We start from the raw sequence: 16862 nt of genomic DNA on the forward strand, positions 1-16862 counted from the left end.
AACTTCTCTTCTCCCCTTTCATCTTCCTCAGTTCCTTCTCAGGAGAAATGGTGGGCCTCGCGTCCTTGACCTTTGCGCATGTATGTGTGCGTCATCATGGCGGCTCCGGGTTCTAGGCTTTTCTTGAAGCCGCAGCATTGCGCTAAGTGCGCGTGACATTCCCCCCTTGCCCCGCCCGCCCGGCCCCGCCCAACCGGGCCCAACCGGGCCCAACCAGGCCCAGCCATGCCTTCTCGGGAGCGAGAGAGACCTGGACCACCATCGCCACCAAATCGCAGGCAAGCCATTCTCCTCAGCATCTGGCTTCCCTTCTCTCCTGCTCTCTCTCCCTCGGCCATGGCTGGGGACAGAGAAGCAAACAACTTGTGGGTGGGGACTGAGGGACGGCCTGGCCTGGGACCACCCTACCTCCGTACCCCTTGTGCCAGTTTTCAGGCTCGTGCTTTCCTGTAGATGATGCTTAGCGCTGCCATTTGTCACTGAGCACCTCCTCCTCTCCCCAAGGACCTCCCGGCATGACTCCTTTGGGATCTTTACGGGGAGTGGTTTTGGGGCCTTGGGAACCAGAGGGAGCAGGGGGACCTGGCCGAGGTCACAGTGGAGAGGTGCGCAGGGCAAAGGACAGGAGCCAGCTGTCCCTGCCCAGAGCGCAGAGGCAGCCCCAGCCCCTTTGAGTCATGTCTTTTTGAGCCTGAATAAGAGCAACTTGACCTAAAAAAAATTGTATGTATGTGGATGTTAGATTCTTTGTGTCTTTGTCCAGAAGCTGTGCGTATGATGAGGGCCCAGATCCTGTACTTCAGAGAGCTCTGTTGTCTCTCAGATTTGTTTTCCAAAAGAGGTGGTAGGCCCTCCTTGATGAGGCCCAGTGCCCACTGGGCCTGGCCTTCCTTCAGGACGAGGGGCCCAGCCTTGTCTTGTTTCTGCCATTGGCGGGTGAGCAGCAGCTGAGGGCCTTGGTCCCAGGGCCACATATTAGCCCCAAACGAGACCCTGATCGGGGCCTGCGCAATTCATTGCTTGGTTGGTTGGTCCTGAGAGCCGAGCCTCCTGTCTTTTTTTCGCTTCTTCCCCACAGAGAACTCAGAGGAGTTGAGCTCCATCAGTAGGTGACAGCGTCATGGAGACTCAGGCGGCCAAGCTGAGGACGGAGCTGGTGTGCAGAAGACAGCCATCATACGGCCGAATAGAATGGCCCGTTTGCATTTATTTGGAACAAAAAAAAGGAGATGCGTGTCAGCCTGGCTCTCTGCAGTAAGTATTCATCTGACTTCTCTTATTCCTTCAAACATCGGGAGCGATAGATGTTTATTGAACCCACCCAGCGGCTGTGCCTTCCCCTTCCTTTCCCTGCAGACCCCTGCCCCTGGTCCTCCATCAGAGAGGACGAGATCGGTTTCCTAGTGCTGGTGGAGAGCTGCGGAGAGGCTAGATCTCGGCGTTTCGCCCCCGCACGTCGCCCTCACATTCAGGAGAAGTCGATTTTCCCTAAAACGGAGCCAAAAGCCCATGTCCCTCAGTGCAGTGTTATTAATGGGCCGACAGGAAGGGCCCTGCTTGCCCTCACTGCCCCCAGCAGGGAGGTGAGGCTCTCAGCTGGCTGGCTGGGGGAGGACGATCCTTGCCAGCATCTAGTGTGGTTCTCTGCCAAGTTCTAGCTCCAAATCTCTAGGCCGCTAGGAACCTAGGCTATATATAGCATTGTGCTAAGCAGTTCTTATCGGACATGTCTGCCCTCCCCTGCGGGAGAGGAGCCCTTCTCCCAGGGAACCGGAACCTTGAGAGTGTGAGCCACCATCTCCAGGGGGCCTTCCATTCCAGGAAGGGCTGTGTGTCTGTGTCTGGTTCCGGAATGCCAAGTTTTCTTTCCTTTTCCTTCTTTCAGACGCTGATAGATCGGAAGGTCTGATGTGGGATGAGGGCCAGGAGGGGCTGATGGTTCTCCATGGATTTGGGGGCTTGGAGGAGGACAGGCTAGAGGCTGGAAATGTGGCCGGCGGCACGGCGTGCCTTGTGTCACCCACCAGCCTCCCGCGTGTCTTCTTGGTTTCCTGTTTGCCTTGCTTTGCCCATGGGTGTCTTCTGACCTCTCGTGCTTCTTTTGGACCTCTTGTCTTCCCTGCCCTCCTCTACCTCTTCCTCCTCCTTCCTTTGATTTTCGTTCGGCTCTGTGACGGCAGCGGTGCTAAGGGCATCCGGGAACTGTCTGCTCTCCGCCCTCACCGGCCGTCGGGGTTTCGGGAAATCTGCCTTTAGTCAGCTGTCCTCGGGAGGAGTGGGCGGTGACTGTGCATGTCGTGCTGGGTGGTAGAGGGCAGAACGGGCTGGATCTTTGCCTCCTCCTCCCCTCATAGGTGCTGTGCAGCCACCAGGGTCTGGTTCTGTGACCCTGAGTGCCGACCGATGGGGACACGATCCAGTCTTGTCAGTGAATCATCTTCAGGCTGCTTATTGGAACCCAGATGGTGAGAGAAAATGGGGTTTAACCCATGCCTCCCAGGTGAGTCGGGCGTCGGCCCCCTCTTCTGGCCTTCCCCTAGCCCCCTTCCCTTCTCGTGGCAACCGTTTTCCTTAGTAGGGAATCCTCAAACATCTCCATTCAGAATCTCCCAAACAATGCCCTCTTCTTTCCATTCTCCCACTCCTGGCTTTTCTGTGAATGGGGTTAGTAACCAGCAAGGGCCTGGGGGCAGGGCCAGCCCAAGTGATCCACCGGCTTGGGGGGGTGGCTGGGATGCGCTGCTGGGTGTGGCAGTGGGCGGGCAGTTGGGCCTCCCACGGTGACTGGTCTGGAACTCTCCTTGGCGCCCAACATCCAGCGTGAGGGTCTGGGTTAGAGCCCCTTAGGTGCCACACGGGCCTGCGGGCGTTCCTTTCCTTGTGTATCCCAGTGGATGTTCGCTCTTACTCTAGACACCTTTAGACTTGCTGCAGTTCAGAGTATGGACTCAGCGGTGGACTTCAGGGCTCTTGCTCTACTTGGGGCGGGGGGTTGTTCTGGGGTTTTTTTTGTTTGTTTGAGTGAATCCCTTTCTTCCTCTAGGCCCTCATTGCCTTCACCTTAAAAAAAAAATTCTGGGCCTAGTAAGCATTGCCAAGCATCTCTAGGCAGTTGACGTAGAAATCTTTTTTCTCTGCCTCACTTGATGCTGGTCACAGTAACAGCAACGGTGATTGAAAATGATGGTGGTCGGCAGAACTGGGGAGATCTGTCGCATTCTAGAGACAGCTCAGGAAGCAGACGGTAGGCACTTGCCATGCTCCCTACCGGGAAATCTCCCCTATGGAATGCATTCCTGCAATGTTCTGGGCGAGCAGGGTCAGGTTGGAATTAGCCGACAGCAGATTTGTCTGGGGTCTCGAGATCAAAGAGATGGTGCTGGGCAGTTTTATGATGGCGCTTGGCTAATTTCCGGAGGCACCCGTGGGATCCCACCTCTGCTGCTTGTCTCATGAATGTCTCCCCACCCCCTTCCCACCGCTGTCCGGGAAGGACTGGTGTGAATTCTGCCTGTCGGTGTTTGATCTTCTCTTCTCTCCCTCTGAGATGTGTCTCTGAATTGGCTATGAGCAGCCTGAGGTCCTCACCGAGTGAGGCATCCAGGGCTGTTGGGAAGAGGCCAGTGTCTCTTCCCTAAAGGAATTTGACAAGTCTCAGCCCCTCCAGTAGTGAGGTAGGGAGGATGGCTAGGGGTATGGGACCTGGAACACGAATAAAGAGGAGAGATCAGCTTTGGTGCAGCTGGGGAGATGAGGAGGAGCCGGCCAAGTCCCTCAAGATGTGTCGGCTAGAGTCTGGCCAGCGCCGGCTACAGGGCTGGGGCCAGATGGGGCCGCGGCCATGCTCGGGAGCCCTCTGCTGCCATACGTGCGGTGCAGCCCTGGGCCTGGCTTGGGGTCACGGCCGCTCCTATTCACAGTCCTGCCCTGCCCTTGGCGGCATTGAGATAACCAGAGTGGGAAGCAAAGGGAAAGTTGGTTTGGCTCCCTGTGACGCAGTTGTCTCTGGGGCCTCTGGTGTTTCCAGAATTGGGGGTGGACGCTTCCCCGTTGATTTTCCTATTTTCGTTCCTCATTTAGTTCTTTCCTCCCTGCTTACCAGCGTGGCTTTCATTGACCTGACACGGGCATTATGTGTCACAAGCCAAACCAGGAGAACAGTTGGCATCCCCTGAGACGGGGACCAGGCTTATCTGGCACTTGGTTCTCAACCTCTGAAGCCCTGCAGTCTGGGAGCCAGGAGGCAGTGTGGGGCCTTTCCGTCTGGGGTCCGGCAGAGGTGAACAGAGCTGGTGGCCCCGGAGCTGTGGTGGTGTGGCTTGGCCAGGAGGCGCTGGGGAGGGGCCCTGCCAGGGGACCTGATTGGTCAGCACCTTCTCTGTTCCGCTGGATCCTGGTCTGGTCAGGGCTGTGAGTTGTTTAATGCATATCTTGGCTCTGTCCCCTGGCACGAGGGCCTCCGAAGCTGCAGCCCTGGCTTTAGAGAGGATGTGTACCTTGTGCTGGTCACTGTTTTGGGCACGTTGCCTCCCTGTGAGATATGTGCGAGATACTGCCTTTTCCACTAGCCGGCTGTCCGTGGGAGGCCCTCATTTTGCTTTGCTTTTCTGGGCCTTGGAGTGTCTGTGAAGAAAGCAGAGGCTGGGTTTGGTTTCTTGCTGCCTCCTTCCGCAGGAGCTGCTCATGAGCTGATAAAGCCAGAGAACACCTCCAGGCCCCAACGTCTGAGCAGAGCCTGATGCAGCAGTGTGGAGCCTGGGCAGGAAGGAGCGGGGGCCTGGGGATGGAGAGAGGCACGCGGGGGATGGTCGTGCACCGTCTGACCACAGGATTGAGGCCAGGAGGTCGAGGGTGGGGAGGATGTGTCTCGTGTTCAACCAGCGTGGCCTGCTGCGGCCTGGAAGGGGCTGTGTGCGCGCGGAGCCCAGCTCAGGGTCCGTAATGAGGCGTGAGGGTGTGAGACGGGCATCAGGTTCTCGGTCCCAGCGCACAGTCCCAGGGAAGGGAAACTGACCTTTGTTAAGGGTCTCCCTTTGCTTATCTGATTTCATCCTCAGAGCAGCCGCATGAAGTAGGTGTGACTTCTCTTCTCCGCTTAGAGAAACGGTCCATACTAAGTCACTTCACCAAGCTCACACACTTGGCCAGTGGGATAGCCGAGATTTAAACCCGGGCACTTCTGATTCCAAAGCCTGGACTTTTTCTTCACCCTCTTGGGCCGAAGTCAGACATTTTGGGGAGCTAAGACCGTCCGAGATGAGGCAGCCGGCAGAACGGATGGTAACCGAGGGAAAGGCCAGGTATCTTGGGGACCGTGGCGGTCGGCGGGGACGGCTGTGCCACTTCCCTCTCTGGGGAGGCTGGGCAGATGCAGATGGCCCTTGGTGCCTGAGAACAGGCAGGGCTGAGTGTGGCAAATACAGCCCTTCTCCAAACCCCCATTCAGCCCCTCAGTCTGCCAGGGATTGTACGAGGTACCGGGGATGCAGGGCTCAACAAAACCGAGTTTCTGCTCTCATGAGGTGTACTTTCTGGCATGGGGAGAGGTCACTCATGATGATGACAAAGGGAATTGGGAAATAGGTAAAGTAGACCTAGATGGAAAGGGGGACACCCACACACATAAGAATGATCCAGGGACCCAAGGAGGGAATTTGAGACTGGGGAAGCCATACTCATGGAGCCCCCAGAGTTCACAGTGATAGAGTTGCTAACCCCTCTCTTCTCCTAAGAGCTAGAAACTCACCCAAGGCCCCCACAGCTTACAAGAACTTGCAATGAGTCAGGGATCAAGCTGACTAGTAGACGTCAAACCTCTGGTCACCAGCAGACAAAGGTGTTTCCGTCAGCTGCCCTCCCCAGGTACCAGCTGGCGTCTCTGCCTCAGCCTCGTCACTGTGCCCCTCTCTCGTCCACACAGACAGGGGAACACTCGGCTTAAGTCTTCACCGAGTCACTGGTCAAGTCGGTGCCTGCAGGAGGCGGAAGTCAGCTTAGCCTCTCCTGCCCGAGCCTGGGGTTCCAACATCCTCGTGACAGAGAAGGGGCAGGGGGCAGGAGAGGGAGGAGAAGTCCCCGTGTGCCAGAGGCTTGGACGAGTTGGGTGTCTTGCGAGGCTGAGGCGGGTTGGTGGCTGGAGGTGTTTCCGGTGTGTGGAGGGGATGTTTCCAGTGTGTGCGGCTGCTGGGCTCAGGACTTCTTTACCGGGTAGAAGCGGGGCTCGTGGTGAGTCTGGCCACGTGATTCTTCCTTCTTTGGTCCCGTAGTCAAAGCCTGGCCCACCTGGACCTCAGAGACTGCCACCTGCTGCTAGGGGGCGGGGGGGCTAATGTCGCACAAGGATGAGGTGTGGGTCTTGGGGTGTGGTTGTGGGGGCTCAGGGAAAGTGGGCCTTATGTGGCATGGTGGAGAAGACTCAGCAGGCCCGCATTCTGGCCCCGGCTTCCTTGGTAAAATCTTACTCACTTTACCTCTTTGGGACTCAGTTTCATTATTTATATAAGGAGGGAGTTGAACCAGAATCTTTTTGAAGGTGCCTGCCAGCTCTGACCTGGGGCTCCCTGGGTGTTCATGGAGGTATTTCTTAGGCAGAAACAGAACTGAGAACAGCTACAGTCCTGTTTTCTGAAGAGATGTTGTCACCATCAATGAGGGCAGGTGGATGGAGACAGTTTTCCAGGGACCCCCCGGTTGCAAGCGGGAAGGGCCCAGAGATTGCATGAAGGTGACTGATGAAGGTCATCCAGGTGACCGAGGATGTGAACTCCAGCTCCCACCCAGGGGCTTGTTTGGAGACAGGCTGTGTGGGAGCTGCCGGGGGACTATCTGTTCCACAGGGCCTGACTTGAGATGCCACTGTGCTCTAGGGAAGAAGTTCTGTCCTTTCTGGCCCTAAATCCTGGAGAGAACATAGGACTGCAGGTCAGGTGTCCCAGCCTTCCCTGTTTAGGTTCTGTGCCCCTTGCTGTGAGGAAGTTTTCCTTTATATTTATCCATCTTTTCTCATGTGGTTGTTGAAGTCCTTCTATTTAAAAAAAAAGGGGGGGTGAAAAAGATGGGCGAAAAGAAAAAAAAACAAAAATATCTCCAAGCCACCCATTCCATCTTGGCTTTTTAGTCTTGAGTCGTTCTTTAAAAGGTAGCAAAAATAAAGCACATGCAGCAAGCTCAGGGTCCCAGACCCTCAGAGGCCAGCCTGGGGCTGTGGTGGCCTCCTTCCCCAGGGGCCAGCACTCCTCCAAGGCTGCGCGGGGCCGGGGGGCGGTGTCTGGGGCCGCAACACCCGCCGCACAATCCGCCAAACAGAATGCCGAGTTTTAAAATTAGCATTTCTTCAAGACACTTTCCGCGTGCCACTTTGCTGCGCTCTTACCTGGGCCTCATAGCTGTGAGCCCACCCCCTCTTGCCCCCAGAGTGGTGTGGCAGACAGGGCTTTGGGCCAGAATTCAGGCAGGAGCCCAAGTGATTGGTGACCAACGTCTTGTGCATCCACGCAATGTTCTGCAGCTCTTTTCAGATTTGCTAGCTCATTGGATCCTCACAGTGCCTGCGAGGGTAGGTGGTGGGTCCCCACAGTCGTTGAAACTGACTCACGGACAGCCTTGCCAAGATCCACTTGCTTGTACTTGCTGAGTTGGGGTCACCCACCCAGGTCCCCCGACTCCAGATATCATTTCTTTGGGTTTTAGTTGTTGTTCAACTGACCAATGGGGCAGGGCAGGGACGGGGAGCGGGTCTTGGGCAGCTGACTTTATCTCTGTAGGTCGCAGATCTCTTTTCTACACACTGAATGGGGAAGGGAGCTTCAGAAGGTCCAGGTTCTCCTATTCTCACATGCTTTCAGCTTCTTGGAGCTCTTATGAAACCTGGCCTGCACTCCTTGGCCAGGAAGCCAGCCATTCACCATGTGGTTCTGGTGAGACTTCCTACATTTGGAAGCTTCTGGAATTATGCAGTGCTTCTCAACCATTCCGACATATGTAGGGCACTTCGTGCATGTGCCTATAGTCCTGTCTCTACCAAGTAGCTACTTAGAAATGAGGCTTCCTTGTGGGATCTGTGAGATTTTTTTCCCAGCAGATTGATAAGGTAGGCCCAGAGCTTTGCCTAGCATGTGTGTTGTGTGGATGTTATCTATTTGCTGGCTAATTAACGTATAGCCCCCCCCCCCCCAGAAGAATTGGCTAACAGGCAGTGTGAGATATTGGAAGCGCTGGCTTCAGCTCTTGATATTGCTTCCTGATAGAGTTGAAAAAGTAGGCCTTTCTCATGGAGAGGAAGGTAAGTCAGAGAACGCCTAGGCGTCAGTGTTCCCCGGATCCTGAGTGTAAGCCCACTCTTTATGAGGAGGGAAGAAGCCCACTCTTTATAAGGCACAGCTCAGACTGCACATTGTCTTGTCCGTGCGGCCCTCTGAGTGGCCTTTCTTCAGAGAGACCCAGAGCCTGTATGAAGGGGCATAGAAATGTTTGTCTTTATTTAGAGCACACTAGCACATGTTGGTTTAGGCTCTCCCAGGGCATGGATCTTGAAGGATTGGGGTTGGACAGAGTGGCAGCATGCGTATGTCTGTCTGTCTGTATTCCCCGGATGCAGGCTTGGCTCACAGAGAAGCCCTGTCATGGGGAATCCACAGGGCAGTTGTTTTGCTGGACAAAGCTTTTGATGACTTTTGTGTGAAGATTTGTCATATGGCACCCAGATCTTTCTGTTTTCCCAGAGGATGGGAAGGAGGATGGCAGAACCCAAAGCTGGGAGATGATTTAGGCCAGACTTCAGGGAGAGCTGTGGTGGCCCTTTGCTGAGGGCTCCCAAAGAAACACAGAGCCTCTTTATCTGACAAGAGGGACTGGATGTCCCTGACAAGGTCCCTCCCATCCCGAGTCTGTGGGACTCTGAGACCGTCCCTGGAACAGCACGTGCTTTGGGTGCCAGGACCTGAAGCGGGCTCTGTGTTTTCTTTCTGCCTCGGAGGCAAGCCTGACCTGGGTGGGGGCACAGGAGCGTCGGGCCTGGAGCTCTAGCCTTGTTTCCTCGTGCAGAGAGAACTTCTGGAACTGACTCTCTAGGATTGATAGTATTTGTAAATAAAAAAGAGGAGAAAGCCATGTTGTCCCCCATCGCTGTCCGGAAAGAGCCCTGAGCTGCTCTAATCCTGTATTTGAATCACCACCATCACCCACCTGTGCTGATGCCCCCTAGCCCTACGGAGCTCCGAGAGGCCCTGGAGATGTGAGGGAGGTGGTGGCTGAGCCAGGAGGCAGGGACAGACGGGGTTTTCTGGGAAGAGGTTCGGAGATGGAAGAGGACTATCTCAGGGCAGGGCCACAGCTCTGGGACCCCTGGCACTGCCTGTTGTACCAGAGGCACGTGTGTGTTCCCATGGGCATACTGTTCATCGGGAACCCCAGAGTCTGAAATAAACCGGTTAATGGCTGAATGAGGGTTGCTTTCATGTGGAGAGTCATATATCCTTTTTGTTGTTATTGCTGTCTGCAGATGTAGCATCTGAAGGCCTGACAGGTTGGGGACCTTTCCCTGGGCCCTCCCGTCTGTAAGGTTGTGCTTATTTTATGGTGCTTTTCTGTCCCCTCTCTTTTCTCTTTCCCACTCTCACACAGTCCTTAGGAACACGTGACTATTTGTCCACACACTTGTGTTCCTATCTCCTTGGGGTACCGTTCTTCCAGGGTCTCTGACATCATTGAACGTATTACTTTTATTTCAAATGTGAACAGACCACAGGCTCACTGCAGAGCAGAGCCCCCCAGAAACCGCCTCTCCACCTCATCCTCGAGCGGGTCATCCAGAGCCCCGGGGAGAGGAGATCAAGGGTATCTCTGCTGGGCCCAGCTCGGCCCCACATCATGCCGCCTATTGGGGGTAGGGGTGGCTCAGGCATGAATCCCCCACCCCCAGCACTATTAGTGCTTTCTTTTTTTCAGCTTGAACCCCGAGTAGTGGCCTTGAAGGTCTGAGACCACATGTCACCCTGTTAGGTGAGGATGACAGAGAGGGACAGGGACAGAGGGGACGGGAGCCCATGCTCCTGGCCACTGGCCTCTCTCCAAGACAGGTGAACTCTGTGTCCAGAGAGGAACTCATTAAATCTTTTGGCCCTAATGAAAGTTGTTTGTGTTTTCTCTCCCTCGCTCTTCTCCCTCCTCTCTCTCCCTCAACGCCCCCGCCTCCACCCTCCAGCCTCCAAAAGAATTTAATCTGCTGGACAACAAACAATACTGTTATAAAACTTTGAAAACAAGAGGGTGAGGCCTCCCTGACAAGGAGAAGGGCATGCCGGGTAACAGCTGGCGGAGCCTGCCAGGCCCAGGACAGAGCCGGGCGAGGGCCCAGTTGGCCGGGTACCTGGGCGCCTGCCCCTGCCCAGCCCACCAGCCGAGCCATCCCCAGTCCAGAGGGGAAGGAACCGAAACAAAAGCAGGGGCAGAGAAGCTCCCGAAAAGGGGAAGTTGTATGTGTTCCCCTCTCTCTGATCTGATGGGAGTGTGCTAGACTGTGAAACTTCCTCTCCCCCTCCCCCCACCTTCCTCCCCCTTTATCCTCCCTCTGCCTGCCTCCTCCCACCACTCTCTGTTCCAGGTCCCGAGACTGGCGGGCCAGTCCCCAGTAACAGAACCAGGCAGGCCTAGCCCTTCAGGTGCAGCCCCCAGGCGGCCAGCTGCATGGGAGGCAGGCGGGAAAGGTGCGCCGGGCTGGCTTTGGCCTCTGGACATACCCTCTGTGTGCCCAGCCTTCCCGCCCCCGACTAGGAAAGTGGAACCATGTCATGGGCTGTGCCCCGGTCTGCGTGCTTCCCCAGCTGCGTGCCCCCGTCTCGGGGAGAGCCACCACTCGGGGCTTCGTCGGTCTGCCCCCAGCGTGCTGGTGCCTGTGGGGGCCCCGCTGTCCCTCCAGCAGGAGCGGGGGCTGAGCTGCGGTACCCCTGAGCCTCAGAGACATGCTTCCCGCGGCAGGCAGACACAGGGTCCTGTGAGTGGGGGCCCTGGTGGGGTACTGCATCTGCTAGGGACTCTCGGTCATTGAAGGAATGGGTGATTCCAGCCTTCCTGGTTAGATTTCACCTGAGACTGAAGGTTCACGGCCACATCTGTCTTCACCACACGGAGCGTGTGGTTTGGGGAGTGATGAGGGGGAAGGAGCAGTGGTCTGCCTTTGCTTGGAGGTTGTTTGGACCTGTGAACTGGGTGGTGGGCATTGTGATTGTGTAATGGGCTGTGGGCGTGCTCACTTCTCCTCTTGGGGGAGGCACTTCAGGGCTGGGCCCATCCTCCTCTGCTAGAGCTAAGCCACTCTCTGGGGAAACGGGGGGCCCCCCATGCTCCCATCTCCACTCCGTCACTCATCCTTCTCTGTGCTCCCCCCTGTCTCCTGCTGCCTCCCCCCTGTCTCCTGCTACCCCCCCCCCGTCTCCTGCTGCCCCCCACACCGCACAGCTTCCCAAGGCATCCCATCCTCCCAGCCAGCCAGCCATTCCAACCCTGTACTGAATCTGGGAGATTTCCAGATGCCGGTCTTCATCCGTGGTGTCAAGGAAGGGACCGAGAACCGGACTTTGTGGAGAGCGGCTGCCTGGGTACTTAGGCCTCTGTACGCCTGCCCCAGGGAAAACCAGAGCTGCTGATGCGGGGTCCATGTGAGCGGAGAAGGCTGTGACCTCTCGACCTGTTACTTCCACAGGCATTCGAGGGGCGCAGTGGGTCTTGAGCATGTTATTCCCACTTCAGGATCCAGCGTCTGGGAAGCGCACTGATCCCCGGATGCTGAGCCCCTTTTGGGGGGGCGGGATGTGGGGAGGCGAGCGGCCAGGAAAAGAGCCAGCTCCATGTTCTCCTCCCCGGCCCCCCATACACATACCCTTCATTTTATCACCCTTTCCTCTGATTCATTAACCACAGCTAGTTGGCACCAGGCCCCACCCTGACAGCTCAAGACAAAATGTCCAGGACACTGCGTCTGGCCTGGGGCCGAGTGACAGGAAGCTGGGCCGGGCCTCTCTGTGTGCACATACAATGGGCTAGGGCCGTCTAGGGGGGGCAGAACCGTCCCTGTGTTCATAAAGGTCTTCCCCAGGCCCCTCTCTCCCCAAGGTGACTCTTCCCCCACTGCCAGGGGCCTCGAAACCAGCATTCCAGGTGGCAGGAAGACCTCTGAGCTGGGCTCGGCTTCCGGCGCCCCTCCCCCGCGTCAGTCATGTAAGTAGCTGGGACTCAGCACCCAGCCCGGGCGGGAGGGAGGAGCTGCTGCCTCGCGGGAACCTTCCAGCGCTCTGGATTTGAACACGTCGTGGTAGCACAGAACGAGGCGGCAGCATCAGCTTCCTGGGGCTTTGTGTCTCTTGGCTCCGTGGGTTTGCTTATGGACCTCATAAACCAGGATTCCTCCTCTCCTCCCCGCTTTCCTCCCATGTTATTTTGTGGGCACCAGGCCTGGCATGGGATTTTTAGGACTTTAAAAGGCACAGACAGCATCATTTCTAGAATGCAGTAGAAGCTCTCTTTGCAATCTCCAGACTACTGTTTAACCCATGGCCCACGAGTTCTGTCTATTTAACCCTCAGATGTTTTTGTTTGGCCTACACAGAGTTTTTGTTGATTTTTTTTTTTTAATGTATCTGATTTGCATGCCTTTAGACAAAAAGCCTCTCCAGGTCACTACTCCTGCTGCATGTCGCTGCTTCTATCCTGTTTCCTGTCCCAGCCCTGGAGCATTTGAATGCACTCGACACCAGGCGTCATGAGCCCTCCTTCTTTTTAGAAGAACTGCGGTCCGTTCCAGGGAGGTGCAGGCCCCTGCTCTCGGGAGTCTGGGCTGAGCAGGAATTAAAGCCGCTGAGTTCTGATTCACTGTGCGGTGGCCTTTCCTCCACCCTCGGTCCCTGCCCAAGGCAGAGGAGGGTCCTAGGCAGGAGGGGGTGGTAGAATGTCTGCAGAGAAATGGATGGGGGCTGCAGTGTGCTTCCCAAACCCTTTTCCCGCACAGGGGTCCCTCCCAGAGCTGACATACCCACCCCTCTGGCTGGCCGGTTTTCCTTCCCGGACAGCCCACCAAGCCCTTCCCACTGGCCAGTTTGCCTGGGGCCATTAGGCCAGGCAGGGAGGATCACACCATCTGCTTTTGACGGCCTAGCCCTCGCAGGCTGGGGCTTCCCCGGGCTGCCTTCTTACAGATGGAGGTGGCCATCGAGCTGCGTGCCAGGGAGCGCAGGCCCCTTCCAGCCTCCATCCAACCCCCCAGCTACATCCAGCTGGGGAACAAGAACACCAGCTGGCTTCAGGTAAGTGAGTCATTGCTTGGCAGACTTTGTGAGAGAAGCCTGGTTCTTTTGGGAGGGCTGAGACCTGCATAGATTCTTGTATCCAGTGGGGTTGTAGGGGCAAAAGGTCTTGGTACTAGGATTACTTTCTTCCCCTCTTCTTGTGTTAGAGTGTTTATGGTGCTGTGTTAAGAATGATGTCTCTCTTCCTCCAGAGAACTGAGTATGGTAGAACTCAGGTGCTGGGAGCCCGAGCTCTGGGTCATGGCCCTTAGTTCCCTCAGTGATGGTTGCTCCTCTGCAATGCCCCCCGCCCCCCCGAACTCTGGGCTGATGCTCCCTGGGTAGCAGGAGAGACTGTCATTAATCACCCTGATGACCACGTGACGTACGTGCATCCTGAAGGACAAGAACTAGGTGCTGTGACCCAATCCCTGGCTCACCTGGGGAAGGCTTCAGGCGACCTGCATTACCTGGCGGAGGGTTGACGGGTGGTAGTTCTGGGAGGGTGGACAGAGAATGTTCCAGAAAGAGGGAGCAGTGTATGCAAAGGCCTGCTGGGGAAGGAAGGGGGCCGTCTGGATCACTGAAAGACACTTGTGTGACAACACGTTAGGAAATGTTCTGTGGATACTGGCAGTTGGAAGTTGCTAAGGAGGAAGAGTTCAGCTGGAGTCAAATGCCAAAAAGCTGAGAAGGACCAAATATAGAGCCCCAACCCCCTCATTTTATAGGACCCTATGAAAATGACTATCATTTACCACTTCCTGACCTTACAACCCTGGAAGTTACCTGCTTCCCGGGGCCCAGCTGTTGACGGCAGGTGTCCTTGATCAGAGCTGCTGCCCTGCCCTCCTGTCAGTGGCTGAGGCCGTGCAAAGGCCCTGGGCTCGGAGCCCAGTGCTGGGGTCAGAATCTGGAGTCCAGCACAGGCATTGTGGGCGGGTCCTCTCCAGCGCCTCCCCCCAACACAGCCATGCTGTGGGTGCGGGAGGACGCAGCAGGCCAGCTCAGAGCACCGGGCCCCCTGCAGAACCAGCTGGCCTCCTGTGTCAACCCAAGTTCAGCCTGTTGTCAGTCACGCAGAAACATTGCCTAGGACTACCTTGCCTCCCCCCCGCCCCAGCCTTGCTCACAGTTGAGATCAAGAACAGAAGGAGATGATAGACCAGCCATGGAGCAGGCACAGTGGGCCAAGGGGCAGGAACAGAGACTGTGGAGTTAGATCTGGGATCTGCACCGTGCATTAGTCACGTGACCATGGGCAAGTTACTGAAGCATGTTAAAGAGCAGTTTCTCCTGCAAGCATGGGAATAATCCATGCTTCCCGGGGTTGACACAATTAAAGAGCACACTTCAGAGTTCAGATTTTATTTCCTCCCCTTTCCTGGAGAAGTGCATGCTGTTATTTCCAAGAGCCACAGTATTTACAGGCCTGTGTCTGGAGGCCCACAGAGTTGGTAGAGAGCCCCAGAGGTACAGATTCCACTGTCTCTCTTTCCGGGGTTGTGGTATCCCGGGAAAACAGACACGTTTTCTCAGCTTCAGACAACCAAAAACGACCCATTTAGGAGATGGGAAATCTAATTTGAACACAGGATGCAAATCTTATTTTCAGACAAATTCTGAAAACAACACACAACTCAGTTCTCGTGTTAGAGGATTATCTACTTAACACGGTTTTAGGACATCACGTTTTTTTGTGTCACGGCCGAGGATAAATAAGATTGCCAATGTTCTGAGCCTTACATAAGGCGGGGAAGGAGGAGCCTGAGCTCTTTCTGAGCAGGGCACATGGAAGGGTTGCCCAGGTCTGGGCGAAACGCCCCTCTGTGTACTGGCTAGAACCTCATGGGCAGATAGGGTGCTTGTTTCCCGATGACGTGAGCTAGGATTGGAAAACACTTCGCGTGCCGTGAAATATTTTATAAAGCAGGGCAGTGCTAATGAAGGTATCAATGCATTTTAATAATAGCTCCGGGAGACTTGATTTTGTCCTATAGCTAATACTCTTATTAGGACCAGTTGTGGAATTAAACAGCATTAACCAGACTTCATGAGTTACGTACCACTACCGGGTTGTGAAGCCTCAGCCGTGACGTCAGCCGGCCTCGAGCGCCACTGGGGAGCTCTTCGCTGGGCCTTTGTCACGGATGGTGATGTCACGTCACAAGCGGAACCGCAAGAAGACCTCCCTCCCTCCTCGGGGCAGAGCCTGGGTCTTCCGATGGCATCTTCCTTCTTTCTTCAATGAGATCCTCTTCTTCTGGAAGCTGGTTTCACATGGTGGCTTAGATTTTTCCATCTTTGTATCTAGCACCATTTGAAATCAGTGTTTTAGGAGTAAGAATTGCAGCACAGCAAAGGGCCACCTGCAGAGGAGCCTCCGCGGGTGGGACGGGCGCCCTCCCCCTGCCCCTGAGCCGGCCCAAGAAAGGAAGACCTTGCAGAGGAGAGTGCACCCTAGCGTACGTGGGCTGTGGAGGGGTGATGGCGCGGGGAGGGTGTGGTGTGTAAAGGAAACTCTGCCTCCGAGCAGGGGCAGAGGGGTGCCAGCTTGCCACAGCCACCAGGGCTCACCTGCCCGTTGGGCCTTCAAGCGCAGAGATGGGGCCGTGCTCCACGCGGGGCTCGATTGTACCAGGGAAGGGGCGGGGCTGTGTACCTGGAGGACGGCCCCATCCGCGTCAGCACTGCGCCTGCGCTAGACGCCCCGGAACCTTCAGCTGCTGCTGCAGGGCGGCTGGAATCAGACTCGCCACCTGCACGGTCGAGGGCAGGACCCCCAGGAGCGCCACTGGACCCATCTCTTACACAGGCTGACCGATTTCTCCTGGTGTTCAGAGTCTGTTTTTGTCTAGCACCATTTGAAATCGGTTATGATGTAGGGGGAAAAGCAGCAGCCTCGAAGCCTCATGCCAACCCTGGGGAGCAAGCGCCTGTGGTCTCCTGGAGGACGGATGGGCAGAGAGTGGGGAAGGACGATCTCGCGCTTTTTTCACTAACTTCTTTAACTGCATTTATGATGCCTTATTGCAGAGGTAAGAGAGAACTGAATGTATTTTGACAAACAAAGGGCCATAATGCATCTGATGCCCCGGCTTGCATGTTGCTGAAATGTGGCAGCTGCTGCATCTGCTGTCAGCGGTTGCTGTTGAATCATCTTTCCGTGAAGAGTCTGTTCGTGCCTCCTGACCTGAATAAATACTTCACTCTACTCAATTAATCATGTCTTTGTTTTTCATGTCATTTCCTATTCATAATTCCATGATAAGCGGGGTCCTGAAAAGGTAACTTGAGATGTAGATTCACCTACTTCCTAAGCATTCGAGGAGCCAGCCCGTTAGGGCAAGAATGGAATTCTGTGAGCCAAGAAACACATGAGAGAAAAGATCACAGAAAAGAGAGATGCTCAAGCCCGGGCCAAGGGATGCTGCTTATGGAAGGGGAAGCTGAGGCTGGTTCCAAATGGACTGGAGCCCTGGCACCTCTGTGGTCCGTGATCCTTTGAGAAATTTTGTCGAACCGAACCCATGGTCACATGGCTGGTAAAGGAGAGCAGCCTGAGGATTTCCCTTACTTCATAAA

General features: G+C 55.7%; 1 long non-coding RNA gene across 3 annotated transcripts in view; it reads left to right on the plus strand.

Annotated features, from left to right (window-relative positions):
* LOC118537180 (uncharacterized) overlaps nt 1-16500 on the plus strand; it is a 66425-nt gene extending 49925 nt beyond the window's left edge. For 2 of the 3 annotated variants that reach the window (XR_013449896.1, XR_013449897.1), the window contains 4 exons: nt 1079-1254; nt 2355-2500; nt 12109-12213; nt 12652-16500. This is a non-coding gene — a long non-coding RNA (uncharacterized LOC118537180). The remainder of the gene's footprint in view (nt 1-1078; nt 1255-2354; nt 2501-12108; nt 12214-12651) is intronic. The other variant, XR_013449898.1, reaches the window with a different exon arrangement.
* Nucleotides 16501-16862: the final 362 nt, after the last annotated feature.

This window comes from Halichoerus grypus, chromosome 7 (assembly GCF_964656455.1).
Source record: "Halichoerus grypus chromosome 7, mHalGry1.hap1.1, whole genome shotgun sequence".
Classification (NCBI taxonomy): Eukaryota; Metazoa; Chordata; class Mammalia; order Carnivora; family Phocidae; genus Halichoerus; species Halichoerus grypus.